Consider the following 14,404-nt stretch of genomic DNA (forward strand, 5'->3'; position numbering starts at 1 on the left):
CACCTCATCTGAACAATAACCTCAGGCACTGTCGGTCCTTCCTGACCACCACCTCCTGATCCTGATCTGAATCTAGTCACAAATCGTCTAGTAACCACCATGCTGAAAATATACCAAGAAGATATCAAACATTCCATATAATAATCTTAGAACTAACTCCCAACAAAGCCCTAGGGGTTGTGACTTCCTTGCTATGCGTATGTGTCACACCCCGCTAAAGCGGAAACACAGGGCATGGCAGTACAAAGGGTTTCATAGCAAAAGTTAAAAGACAACACCAACCATAGTATTAAAAATCATTACAATTTTACAATGGGTTTGAACAACTTTGAAAAGAAATTACAATGAAAATTGGAATACAACACATGCAAATGCTCCTAACAGTGAAGTGTCCCTAAGTGCCACTTACTCGATAATTCCTGAAAAAGCATGTAAAACGAGCGTCAACTATAAAATAGTTGGTGAGTACTCACAAATAAACAAAATAATCTTGGTTCCATGGGTTGAAATCAAAGTTTTGATAAAAGTTTCCAATAATACAAGTATATTGTTAAAATGAGTAAATAAGTTTGTAAAAGCAAAGTTCTTTGTCATCATGAGAGATAAAGTATATTGCCCGAATAAGATACAACATTCATATTTTCATGGAAGATAAAGTTCATTACTCAAACGAGTAAACAAGTTTCATTGCTAAAATGAGCTGTCAATTTCGTTGCTACAAGGAGCAAACAATTTCATTGCTAAAACATGTATATAAGTTTCCACTAGTAAAAGTTTGTTGTTGTAATGAGAAATAGAGTTCATTGCTATAATGAGAAACCAGTTGATTGCTATTATTGATAACAAGTTTATTGCTATAACGAGAAACGAGTTTGTATGTGTATGAGCAAACAATGAGTCTCAACCAAACCTATGACTGAAGCCCTATCGAGATCTATGCTTATCGTTCCATAGATGAATATGGTATCATGCACTCCAGCAATAGGGCGAGTGAGGAGTTGTCAATTCCTAATAGCGCTATCCATAATGACCATTGGCTCAAAGAGTTAATGGTTAGAGATAAGGGAAGGGCCTTTGTACGATAAGTTCTCATGTTCCGTGTTGCATAGACATATATAAAGAAACATAGCAATACAATAGCAATCATGTTTGATACAAATCAATTTAAATACAACATGAAAATTATAGTTTTTCTGGACATGCTTTTCCCCCCCAAAACATAAAAACTGAAAATAGGGGAGTACGTGAATACTCACAATATACAAAATATAGCAACCAAGTTTATACGAGTCAAATAAATACAACGAATATAAATAGTTTAGGACATGCTTTTCCACCCAAAAACATTTAAAAACCGAAAATAGGGGAGTGGTGACTATTCACAATATGCAAAATATAGTAACCAAATTTATACGAGTCAAATAAATACAACGAACATAAGTAGTTTAGGACATGCTTTTCCACCCCAAAACATAAAAACCGGAAAAGGGGAGTGGCGAATACTCACAATACATTGAGATGATGCAAATGGTGCCTTGACTATGTTCCACGTGTACCACTACCGATTCCTACCATATTGGTATTCACTAGTGAGTCTCTAATCGAAATGTAACACTAGTATACTTACTAGTACAATAGAATTATGCCAATACTGAGTCACAATTGAATATTGATAAATTATAAATATTTTTCTGTGGAAATTAAGTTTCAAAGAATCAATTGTTATATAACAATTTAAGCGGAAAATTTCCATTATTGAAATGTTAATATTTAACATTTTAGAGGTGTTCCAATGATTAAATATTCAAAACTAAATCAATTTAGTTCTAAAATTTCCCACACTTTGCATTTTAGTTTTAATTGAAGTAAAAGACCTCAAGATAAATTTTCTTGAATTTTTGATTTGTCTAACGATTTTTCAACACTTTAGTTTATTGAATAACCATAAAGATATGAAAAATACTAAACAGTAAATAAAAACTACCAAACTTCATATTTTGGTTCTAAATGTGTAAAAGGACTACCAGATAATTTTTCATGGATTATGGATATGCATAACCATTTTTCATATATTTAATTCTCTAAATATATAAAAATTCATGAAAAATAGAAATCAGTTAAGAAAGTGCCCCAAACTTTTTTTAGTAATGTCAATACACATACGTAATCTGTGAAAAATATAAAAATAGGTTTCTAAACTGTTTAACCAAAATTATCCAAACTTTTTATTTACCTGTTATTATACATAAATAGGCTGGGAAAAATATAAAAGATATTTTTCAGTGGGTATTTCTATTTTTCCTTGTTTTATCCCCTTAAATAATCATTAATTGAAGAATAAATAATAAAAAGTTAAAATAAATTACCAAAAATTTTTGTAACATCACTTAGAGTGTAAGTAATCTGGGAGACATACTAAAAGTGGTTTTCATATTGTATAATCCGGTTTTGGGTATTTATGTGTATTTAAGTGTATTTAAGTGTATTTAACCTTAGAAAATAGGAGAAAATAGTATACAGTAGATAAAAATCATCAACATTTGTATGTAACCTCCTACTGTACAAACTAATGTTCTGGTAAACTTTCATGATTTTGGATAATCAGAACTATTTTTCCTATTTTTAGGCCATTATAATTACCAAAAATTGGGAAAAATAGGAAGACATGATGAAAATTTCTGAAATTATTTTTCTCCGTCTCCCACCACAGGTAAGAGCTTTGAAAATTTTTAGATACAATTTTCACACTTCCTAAAGTGGTTTTTTGATTTATTATACCCAAACAAAAAGAAAATGGAAAATCATACTAAACAGCAACATAAATCGATTAAATTTATTGAGAGGTCATTATTCACCATAGGGGTCATCCACGAATTTATTCCGGATTTATAGACCTCTGTAATTATTTTATATGATTTATTGCCCTATTTTATTGCATTAATTATAATAATTCGAGAAAAATGAATTATCTTCTGGAAATTTACAGAGCATCTTATTTTGTTGATGAGAATCTGGGAAAACTCGGATTTGGTCAAAAACTGATTTTTAGATATTTATTTGGAAATAAATCTTTCATTAACATATTTGAAAGCTTTTTAACAACAACTTTGATCATCAAGCATCTAAACTTGAAGATCATCACATGCATGTTGTTTTGAAGACCATTCATGAGTTTGAAATGTTCAAAAATCGTTTTTGATAGAAAACTTTGGATGCATGTGGTGATTTTTACCCAAAACTTGTATAAAAGGGCATTATGTTGATTTTGACTTAGGTTTTGGTCCTTGGATTTCACCATTAATAACATGCATGTTGTTTTTAGGTGAAATACTACCACCATCATCATCAAAACCATGATTTTGTGTGTGTGTATGTTTATGTGTTCATGATCTTTCATTAGAATGGTGTAGAAGAACAAAGAAACGCAAGAAAATCCATGAAAACTTGAAGGAAAATGAAAAGAAATGGTGTTCTACCTTAATGAACACCATTAGATGATGAAGATTTTGAGTATCTTGAGTGTTCTTGGACATGTTGGCTGTAAAATTTCGTGGTTCATAGTGGGAGGAAGAGAGAAAATGTGTGTGAGAGTGTGAGAGAGAAATGAGAGAAAATGAGGGAAGATGGAGTGTGAGAGAGAAGAAGAATCATTTTGTGTTGGGAAAAGGAGAGGCATCTTGGGAGGAGGGAGTCCGACTTTGGAGTGGAGAGAGGGTCTCCCTCTCTTAAATTTTATAAAATTATAACTTTATTTTATAAAAATATCAAGTTTTTATAAAATATGCACCTTATTTTAATTTTCATTCACAAAACCTTAATTTTTTGCATAGAAATAAGGTTAAATACTAATGAATTAAATTTTATTTTTCTTAATTGCATTCTCATAGTTTTTATTATTATAAGATCATATTATAAGTTTCATAATTATTTTTATAGAAATTTTTAAGGTTAAAGTTTATAAATATGAGTTTTTAGGGCATTTAGGGTTTTTGAGAGTTTGTAAGTCTTTGGATATCAAAATTAATTAAATTTTGAGACTTCAAACTATTTTAGAGTTTCATAACTCTTATTCAAGTTAGAAATAATGTTTGTAATATTTTTTTATCGGTTATTTGGCATTCTATGTAGTGATTCCGAGATTCAAGCGAAATTGAGGAATCAAGTATACTAGTCCTAGTCTACAACTTTGACTTAAGTTTCTATGAGACTCCAACCTAATTTCTACTACTAGGTCAAGTGCATAATGTGTGTATATGATTCATAAAATTTTGTTCGAGTCAAAGAGTGACCCAAATATGGATAGTCACTACAGCTCAGTAGATGTAGAATTCACATATCAATGTGAAATCTAAGTACACTATCCATTTATTCTAATTGTTTCCAGGTTTCTAGTAGGTTATAACTTAGCTTCCCGTTACTAAGTCTAGTGTGTGTAGTGCCTATATGTGCAACTAAGTCTAGTCAAATCTAGAACCGACTCGAATTTTGACGGTTGTCACAGTATCCCCCGGTTGAAAGAATTTCGTCCCGAAATTCAATTCGTGACACATTCTATTAGAACTCAGCCGGATAAAATTGTATAATTTGACAGGTGATGACTTGAAGAGCTTTTTGATTATTTTGGGTTAATTCCTCAAGGGAAGAGCCCAAATCTTTGGCTATAATCAAATTAATGTTTCCCTAATTCTAGTTCTACAATCTAGATTACGAGAAATTAGGATCATGGAAATCATGATCCAACCATGGTGACCTAGTTGAAAAAGATCATCTAGTTAGATATTATCTGAATTATGAGAGCGGTATAAGTTTTGCTGAGTCACCAACTGCACTGAGCATTAAATCCGCATTGATGCTTAAGTTGCATTCTAAATTAGCACTAAGTGTTAATTCGCCACCTAATAAAGACGAGATTAGGAACAATTGGTTCACTTCTGGGTTAGATATTACCTCTGGAAAATATATATTTCGAAATAAGAAGGGGTAGCACGAATGAAAGGGAAGCGATCGAGGGTAAGTTCCTAAAAATACGTAGTAAGGGTAGGCAACGAAGCTTTGGTACATCTCAAATGTAAAGGCTATTTAAGTGTCATCTACAAAATAAATTACGATATGATTGAGGATCTTCGAGGCTATAATTACTACTACGGTTACTCTTACAATAATAGAACTATATTCGAAGAGTATATATAATTAGAGAGTCATTGTTTCTAATGAAGGCGGTGAAAGTTTATGATAAATTAAATCACATTGTGTAGATAGCACTTCAAGTTCTTAGAAGTGATAAAAATCTCACTGTTATCAAAATATATGTTTAGAAATGATAATTAATCTCACTATTATCAAAATGTGTAATAATTCCAACACAATGAAGATACATGTGTGGCGATCAAATAAAGTAGTAAAATAATATAAAGATTAATTAAGGTTAAAGGTTTAAGTCGTCATTAAAGGAATTTGTATAGAAATATTTGTATTAAACTTTTGAGAAATTGTCCAATTGTCTAAGTCAGGACAAATTCAAGTTTACGAGGAGTCAGAATACTTATGAAAACAAGTTTGAGAGTTTAGTAACTCACTGAAAATTGCAAAGTAGAATACTAATGTAAGAAAGGTGTAAAAATGTTAATCTTTGAAAATAGTGCATTCATAGTTTCGTGTTTCTACAAAAACAATCATTTAGAGAATAGATAATCGTAAAATTCAAAAATTTTGATGTATTTAAAGAAAAGAAGAAATATAAGGAAATATATCCTTCACATATATTTTCCGGATATAGAAAAATTATAAGCATACGAGTATTCATCTTGTGTATTACTTATAATGAAAAATACAATGAAACTTGCATTTTAAATCAAGTTTCCAAATTTAGAACGAAAGAGCAAGTGTAAATAAGGATTACTTGTTTATTGTAGATTTCAAAATAAAAACAAGATGTATATGGAAAAAGGCATAATTGAATATTAAAAAGTTGACTAAATCGAAATTATGACTCACAACTACACACGTATTAATCGCTCAAAACGAAAGGGGTAGACTTCTAGCCTATATGTGTACGAACATGGTACCAAGAGAAGCAAAATAGATAGTAACAAAGTTAGACAATGTATTATGTTAATATTATGGCGTGCGAGATCTAAAATCAGAAGGAGAGCGAGAAATAAAGTTTGGGGGAAAGAAAAAGGAAGGTAGCAGCGACAATGATTGTTATTGTTAAAATTATAAGAACAATACCTATAGGTAGATTTAAAACCAAGTTGATATATATTTCAAACTTCAATATTTGATGTATATTGATGATTAAATAAACATATGGGAGTTTTAAAGTGTTTGCTAAGGATTTCTAAAAATTCACGAGTTATCTATTAAGCTAAACTCCATTTGTGAAAAAGAAGAAACACTAAAACTTGTAATTCAAAATCTGACAATTTTGACCTTTTTGATTGGGGTCCAATAATGGTTAAAACAGATAAAGTAAAGACTTAACATATTTAGACGAATAATTGTGCATTGTCAAAAGTACGTCGCTGCAAGTTTAAAAGTGAACACTAAGTTTTGCAATGTTGTAAGTTTTATAAACACAAATTATAAAACTAATTTGAAATAAAATAAACAAATAAGGTGTGTTTTGAAATGTAGGCATCAATGATGTCTTTTAAACACATTTGGATTGGAAAGTTGTAACACTACCATGTTAGGTTACTAGAATACACATTTAAGTTTAGTACAATGCGTAAATGAGAAAGTAGTCAAAAGACTTAAAACAAAAGTGGTTTGAAAGATCCGCTGAAGCTTTTACGCGTAATATGAACTTCAATGTCATATGTCTATGTTTTATAGCATAGAATTTAAACACTTTTATAAAAGAAAATGTTTCTAAGTTTTTCGAAAACGTGCCAAAATGGTAATCAAGGTTTAAAATGGTTTCTATGCCCTTTAAAAGCACATCTATCCATTGAAATGGATTTGAAATGAAATTGAAATAGCAAGGTAAAAACCAATATTGGTTAAGTTGAGTTTTGGATAAAATCGTTAAGTTAAAGCAAATTGTCAAAAGAGTTTTAGCGAGAATATGGCTTAAATTGTTAGGACATGTCTACTAAGTTGAATGAAGTGGATATAAAATATTTTATCGATAATAAATAAAACCGATGAAGCGAAATAATTTTTTGATGGAAGATTAAGAAGTAAGGAATAAGTATGTTAGTATACCTAATCATACTTAAATACTAAGGCGAGTACAAGGCGAGTACCGATGTCTTTTCCTCAAGATAAAGAACAAGAAAAAAAATTATTTGAAAAACGTTTTATGGTGTCAATGCAGTTTCACAGCCTTTTATAGAGGTCAAAGGGACATCCTATGTTAAGTTTGAAGCTCAAGGTGGAAACAACGTAGAGTTAAATCGTAGAGTATTAATAAGGTCTCACGTATGGGTAGCAATGGGTTAAACCTCTGTGTCTCCTCCTGAGTCGAATCTGGAATGTCTGCTAATGGTATCCAAGTGATTACTTAGTGGCGACTCATCTACCTCCTGACGCGATACTCCAATTATCATTCGTGTCGATATCGAAATGCTTTTTCCTAGTCGTAACTCTAGTACGAAGACGATGAAGAGGTATTGAGGAATAATTGGTATAGGTTTCGAATTATGATTATTACTAGTGTATATCTAGCTACTAACCTTACATCTAAACTCAATAGCTACCAAGGAATACTCATTCTTAGTACTAAGTGCATTGCTCCTAGAGTGGCTAGTGATATAACCTAAGTGGTTAACTTAGCACTTGATAAGGGATAAGAATATTTCTAAATAAAAGCATTGTGGTAAAAGTGTACTTAGTTTCTAAGTGTACTTAGATGAATGCCTATAATATGCAATGCCTGTACGCACACCGAAAAACTTTGTTTTTCAAAAGTTCAAGCTGAAAATCGTTTTGAACATAATTCTACTATAACTGTTTCAAGCCTTGCATTAAATTTCCTTAATTAAGCATAGTTGGCCAGGCTATACTTAATTAGAGTCCAATAATGCGTACTCGAATTAGTTATACTAGTAGTACGTTCGGTATTTTAAAAACATTTTGAAATTTTTGTTTGGCTATAGTTGTGGTTCTCCAAAGGAAAACTGGTATTCTCTATAACCTTCAGCTCTGATATCATTTCCTGTCACACCCCGCTAAAGCGGAAACACAGGGCATAGCAGTACAAAGGGTTTCATAGCAAAAGTTAAAAGACAACACCAACCATAGTATTAAAAATCATTACAATTTTACAATGGGTTTGAACAACTTTGAAAAGAAATTACAATGAAAATTGGAATACAACACATGCAAATGCTCCTAACAGTGAAGTGTCCCTAAGTGCCACTTACTCGATAATTCCTGAAAAAGCATGTAAAACGAGCGTCAACTATAAAATAGTTGGTGAGTACTCATAAATAAACAAAATAATCTTGGTTCCATGGGTTGAAATCAAAAGTTTTGATAAAAGTTTCCAATAATACAAGTATATTGTTAAAATGAGTAAATAAGTTTGTAAAAGCAACATTCTTTGTCATCATGAGAGATAAAGTATATTGCCCGAATAAGATGCAACATTCATATTTTCATGGAGATAAAGTTCGTTACTCAAACGAGTAAACAAGTTTCATTGCTAAAACGAGCTGTCAATTTCGTTGCTACAAGGAGCAAACAATTTCATTGCTAAAACATGTATATAAGTTTCCACTAGTAAAAGTTTGTTGTTGTAATGAGAAATACAGTTCATTGCTATAATGAGAAACCAGTTGATTGCTATTATTGATAACAAGTTTATTGCTATAACGAGAAACGAGTTTGTATGTGTATCAGCAAACAATGAGTCTCAACCAAACCTATGACTGAAGCCCTATCGAGATCTATGCTTATCGTTCCATAGATGAATATGGTATCATGCACTCCAGCAATAGGGCGAGTGAGGAGTTGTCAATTCCTAATAGCGCTATCCATAATAACCATTGGCTCAAAGAGTTAATGGTTAGAGATAAGGGAAGGGCCTTAGTACGATAAGTTCTCATGTTCCGTGTTGCATAGACATACATAAAGAAACATAGCAATACAATAGCAATCATGTTTGATACAAATCAATTTAAATACAACATGAAAATTATAGTTTTTCTGGACATGCTTTTCCACACCAAAACATAAAAACTGAAAATAGGGGAGTACGTGAATACTCACAATATGCAAAATATAGCAACCAAGTTTATACGAGTCAAATAAATACAACGAATATAAATAGTTTAGGACATGCTTTTCCACCCCAAAACATTTAAAAACCGAACATAGGGGAGTGGTGAATATTCACAATATGCAAAATATAGTAACCAAATTTATACGAGTCAAATAAATACAACGAACATAAGTAGTTTAGGACATGCTTTTCCACCCCAAAACATAAAAACCGAAAAAGGGGAGTGGCAAATACTCACAATACATTGAGATGATGCAAATGGTGCCTTGACTATGTTCCACGTGTACCACTACCGATTCCTACCATATTGGTATTCACTAGTGAGTCTCTAATCGAAATGTAACACTAGTATACTTACTACTACAATAGAATTATGCCAATACTGAGTCACAATTGAATATTGATAAATTATAAATATTTTTCTGTGGAAATTAAGTTTCAAAGAATCAATTGTTATATAACAATTTAAGCGGAAAATTTCCATTATTGAAATGTTAATATTTAACATTTTAGAGGTGTTCCAATGATTAAATATTCAAAACTAAATCAATTTAGTTCTAAAATTTCCCACACTTTGCATTTTAGTTTTAATTGAAGTAAAAGACCTCAAGATAAATTTTCTTGAATTTTTGATTTGTCTAACGATTTTTCAACACTTTAGTTTATTGAATAACCATAAAGATATGAAAAATACTAAACAGTAAATAAAAACTACCAAACTTCATATTTTGGTTCTAAATGTGTAAAAGGACTACCAGATAATTTTTCATGGATTATGGATATGCATAACCATTTTTCATATATTTAATTCTCTAAATATATAAAAATTCATGAAAAATAGAAATCAGTTAAGAAAGTGCCCCAAACTTTTTTTAGTAATGTCAATACACATAAGTAATCTGTGAAAAATATAAAAATAGGTTTCTAAACTGTTTAACCAATTTTTATGATTTTTATGCATTTATTCTAATAAAAATTTAAATAAATATAAACAATTTCCATAAATTATCCAAACTTTTTATTGAACTGTTATTATACATAAATAGGCTGGGAAAAATATAAAAGATATTTTTCAGTGGGTATTTCTATTTTTCCTTGTTTTATCCCCTTAAATAATCATTAATTGAAGAATAAATAATAAACAGTTAAAATAAATTACCAAAAATTTTTGTAACATCATTTAGAGTGTAAGTAATCTGGGAAAAATACTAAAAGTGGTTTTCATATTGTATAATCCGGTTTTGGGTATTTACGTGTATTTAAGTGTATTTAACCTTAGAAAATAGGAGAAAAATAGTATACAGTAGATATAAATCATCAACATTTGTTTGTGACCTCCTACTGTACAAACTGATGTTCTGGTAAAATGTCATGAATTTCGGATAATCAGAACTATTTTTCCTATTTTTAGGCTATTATAATTACCAAAAATTGGGAAAAATAGGAAGACATGATGAAAAATACTGAAATTATTTTTCTCCGTCTCCCACCACAGGTAAGAGCTGCGAAAAGTTTTAGATACAATTTTCACACTTCCTAAAGTGGGTTTGTGATTTATTATACCCAAACAAAAAGAAAATGGAAAATCATACTAAAAAGCAACATAAATCGATTAAATTTAATGAGAGGTCATTATTCACCATAGGGGTCATCCAAGAATTTATTCCGGATTTATAGATCTCTGTAAATATTTTATATGATTTATTTCCCTATTTTATTGCATTAATTATAATAATTCGAGAAAAATGAATTATCTTCTGGAAATTTACAGAGCATCTTATTGTGTTCATGAGAATCTGCGAAAAATCGAATTTGGTCAGGAAATGATTTTTAGATATTTATTTGGAAATAAATCTTTCATTAACATATTTGAAAGCTTTTTAACAACAACTTTGATCATCAAGCATCTAAACTTGAAGATCATCACATGCATGTTGTTTTGAAGACCATTCATGAGTTTGAAATGTTCAAAAATCGTTTTTGATAGAAAACTTTGGATGCATGTGGTGATTTTTACCCAAAACTTGTATAAAAGGGCATTATGTTGATTTTGACTTAGGTTTTGGTCCTTGGATTTCACCATTAATAACATGCATGTTGTTTTTAGGTGAAATACTACCACCATCATCATCAAAACCATGATTTTGTGTGTGTGTATGTTTATGTGTTCATGATCTTTCATTAGAATGGTGTAGAAGAACAAAGAAACGCAAGAAAATCCATGAAAACTTGAAGGAAAATGAAAAGAAATGGTGTTCTACCTTAATGAACACCATTAGATGATGAAGATTTTGAGTATCTTGAGTGTTCTTGGACATGTTGGCTGTAAAATTTCGTGGTTCATAGTGGGAGGAAGAGAGAAAATGTGTGTGAGAGTGTGAGAGAGAAATGAGAGAAAATGAGGGAAGATGGAGTGTGAGAGAGAAGAAGAATCATTTTGTGTTGGGAAAAGGAGAGGCATCTTGGGAGGAGGGAGTCCGACTTTGGAGTGGAGAGAGGGTCTCCCTCTCTTAAATTTTATAAAATTATAACTTTATTTTATAAAAATATCAAGTTTTTATAAAATATGCACCTTATTTTAATTTTCATTCACAAAACCTTAATTTTTTGCATAGAAATAAGGTTAAATACTAATGAATTAAATTTTATTTTTCTTAATTGCATTCTCATAGTTTTTATTATTATAAGATCATATTATAAGTTTCATAATTATTTTTATAGAAATTTTTAAGGTTAAAGTTTATAAATATGAGTTTTTAGGGCATTTAGGGTTTTTGAGAGTTTGTAAGTCTTTGGATATCAAAATTAATTAAATTTTGAGACTTCAAACTATTTTAGAGTTTCATAACTCTTATTCAAGTTAGAAATAATGTTTGTAATATTTTTTTATCGGTTATTTGGCATTCTATGTAGTGATTCCGAGATTCAAGCGAAATTGAGGAATCAAGTATACTAGTCCTAGTCTACAACTTTGACTTAAGTTTCTATGAGACTCCAACCTAATTTCTACTACTAGGTCAAGTGCATAATGTGTGTATATGATTCATAAAATTTTGTTCGAGTCAAAGAGTGACCCAAATATGGATAGTCACTACAGCTCAGTAGATGTAGAATTCACATATCAATGTGAAATCTAAGTACACTATCCATTTATTCTAATTGTTTCCAGGTTTCTAGTAGGTTATAACTTAGCTTCCCGTTACTAAGTCTAGTGTGTGTAGTGCCTATATGTGCAACTAAGTCTAGTCAAATCTAGAACCGACTCGAATTTTGACGGTTGTCACAGTATCCCCCGGTTGAAAGAATTTCGTCCCGAAATTCAATTCGTGACACATTCTATTAGAACTCAGCCGGATAAAATTGTATAATTTGACAGGTGATGACTTGAAGAGCTTTTTGATTATTTTGGGTTAATTCCTCAAGGGAAGAGCCCAAATCTTTGGCTATAATCAAATTAATGTTTCCCTAATTCTAGTTCTACAATCTAGATTACGAGAAATTAGGATCATGGAAATCATGATCCAACCATGGTGACCTAGTTGAAAAAGATCATCTAGTTAGATATTATCTGAATTATGAGAGCGGTATAAGTTTTGCTGAGTCACCAACTGCACTGAGCATTAAATCCGCATTGATGCTTAAGTTGCATTCTAAATTAGCACTAAGTGTTAATTCGCCACCTAATAAAGACGAGATTAGGAACAATTGGTTCACTTCTGGGTTAGATATTACCTCTGGAAAATATATATTTCGAAATAAGAAGGGGTAGCACGAATGAAAGGGAAGCGATCGAGGGTAAGTTCCTAAAAATACGTAGTAAGGGTAGGCAACGAAGCTTTGGTACATCTCAAATGTAAAGGCTATTTAAGTGTCATCTACAAAATAAATTACGATATGATTGAGGATCTTCGAGGCTATAATTACTACTACGGTTACTCTTACAATAATAGAACTATATTCGAAGAGTATATATAATTAGAGAGTCATTGTTTCTAATGAAGGCGGTGAAAGTTTATGATAAATTAAATCACATTGTGTAGATAGCACTTCAAGTTCTTAGAAGTGATAAAAATCTCACTGTTATCAAAATATATGTTTAGAAATGATAATTAATCTCACTATTATCAAAATGTGTAATAATTCCAACACAATGAAGATACATGTGTGGCGATCAAATAAAGTAGTAAAATAATATAAAGATTAATTAAGGTTAAAGGTTTAAGTCGTCATTAAAGGAATTTGTATAGAAATATTTGTATTAAACTTTTGAGAAATTGTCCAATTGTCTAAGTCAGGACAAATTCAAGTTTACGAGGAGTCAGAATACTTATGAAAACAAGTTTGAGAGTTTAGTAACTCACTGAAAATTGCAAAGTAGAATACTAATGTAAGAAAGGTGTAAAAATGTTAATCTTTGAAAATAGTGCATTCATAGTTTCGTGTTTCTACAAAAACAATCATTTAGAGAATAGATAATCGTAAAATTCAAAAATTTTGATGTATTTAAAGAAAAGAAGAAATATAAGGAAATATATCCTTCACATATATTTTCCGGATATAGAAAAATTATAAGCATACGAGTATTCATCTTGTTTATTACTTATAACGAAAAATACAATGAAACTTGCATTTTAAATCAAGTTTCCAAATTTAGAACGAAAGAGCAAGTGTAAATAAGGATTACTTGTTTATTGTAGATTTCAAAATAAAAACAAGATGTATATGGAAAAAGGCATAATTGAATATTAAAAAGTTGACTAAATCGAAATTATGACTCACAACTACACACGTATTAATCGCTCAAAACGAAAGGGGTAGACTTCTAGCCTATATGTGTACGAACATGGTACCAAGAGAAGCAAAATAGATAGTAACAAAGTTAGACAATGTATTATGTTAATATTATGGCGTGCGAGATCTAAAATCAGAAGGAGAGCGAGAAATAAAGTTTGGGGGAAAGAAAAAGGAAGGTAGCAGCGACAATGATTGTTATTGTTAAAATTATAAGAACAATACCTATAGGTAGATTTAAAACCAAGTTGATATATATTTCAAACTTCAATATTTGATGTATATTGATGATTAAATAAACATATGGGAGTTTTAAAGTGTTTGCTAAGGATTTCTAAAAATTCACGAGTTATCTATTAAGCTAAACTCCATTTGTGAAAAAGA

At 30.6% G+C, this 14,404-nt stretch overlaps 2 long non-coding RNA genes across 2 annotated transcripts; both read right to left on the reverse strand.

Annotated features, from left to right (window-relative positions):
- Window positions 1–264: 264 nt before the first annotated feature.
- LOC122196136 (uncharacterized) lies at window positions 265–3,664 on the reverse strand. Its single transcript, XR_006187372.2, has 3 exons — window positions 3,477–3,664; window positions 1,508–1,568; window positions 265–419 (listed from the first exon to the last, which is right to left on the reverse strand). It is a non-coding gene; the product is annotated as an uncharacterized LOC122196136 (long non-coding RNA).
- A 4,560-nt stretch (window positions 3,665–8,224) lies between these two features.
- LOC122196010 (uncharacterized) lies at window positions 8,225–11,665 on the reverse strand. Its single transcript, XR_006187216.2, has 3 exons — window positions 11,491–11,665; window positions 9,468–9,528; window positions 8,225–8,379 (listed from the first exon to the last, which is right to left on the reverse strand). It is a non-coding gene; the product is annotated as an uncharacterized LOC122196010 (long non-coding RNA).
- Window positions 11,666–14,404: the final 2,739 nt, after the last annotated feature.

Source organism: Lactuca sativa, chromosome 9 (genome assembly GCF_002870075.4).
Source record: "Lactuca sativa cultivar Salinas chromosome 9, Lsat_Salinas_v11, whole genome shotgun sequence".
Lineage (NCBI taxonomy): Eukaryota > Viridiplantae > Streptophyta > Magnoliopsida > Asterales > Asteraceae > Lactuca > Lactuca sativa.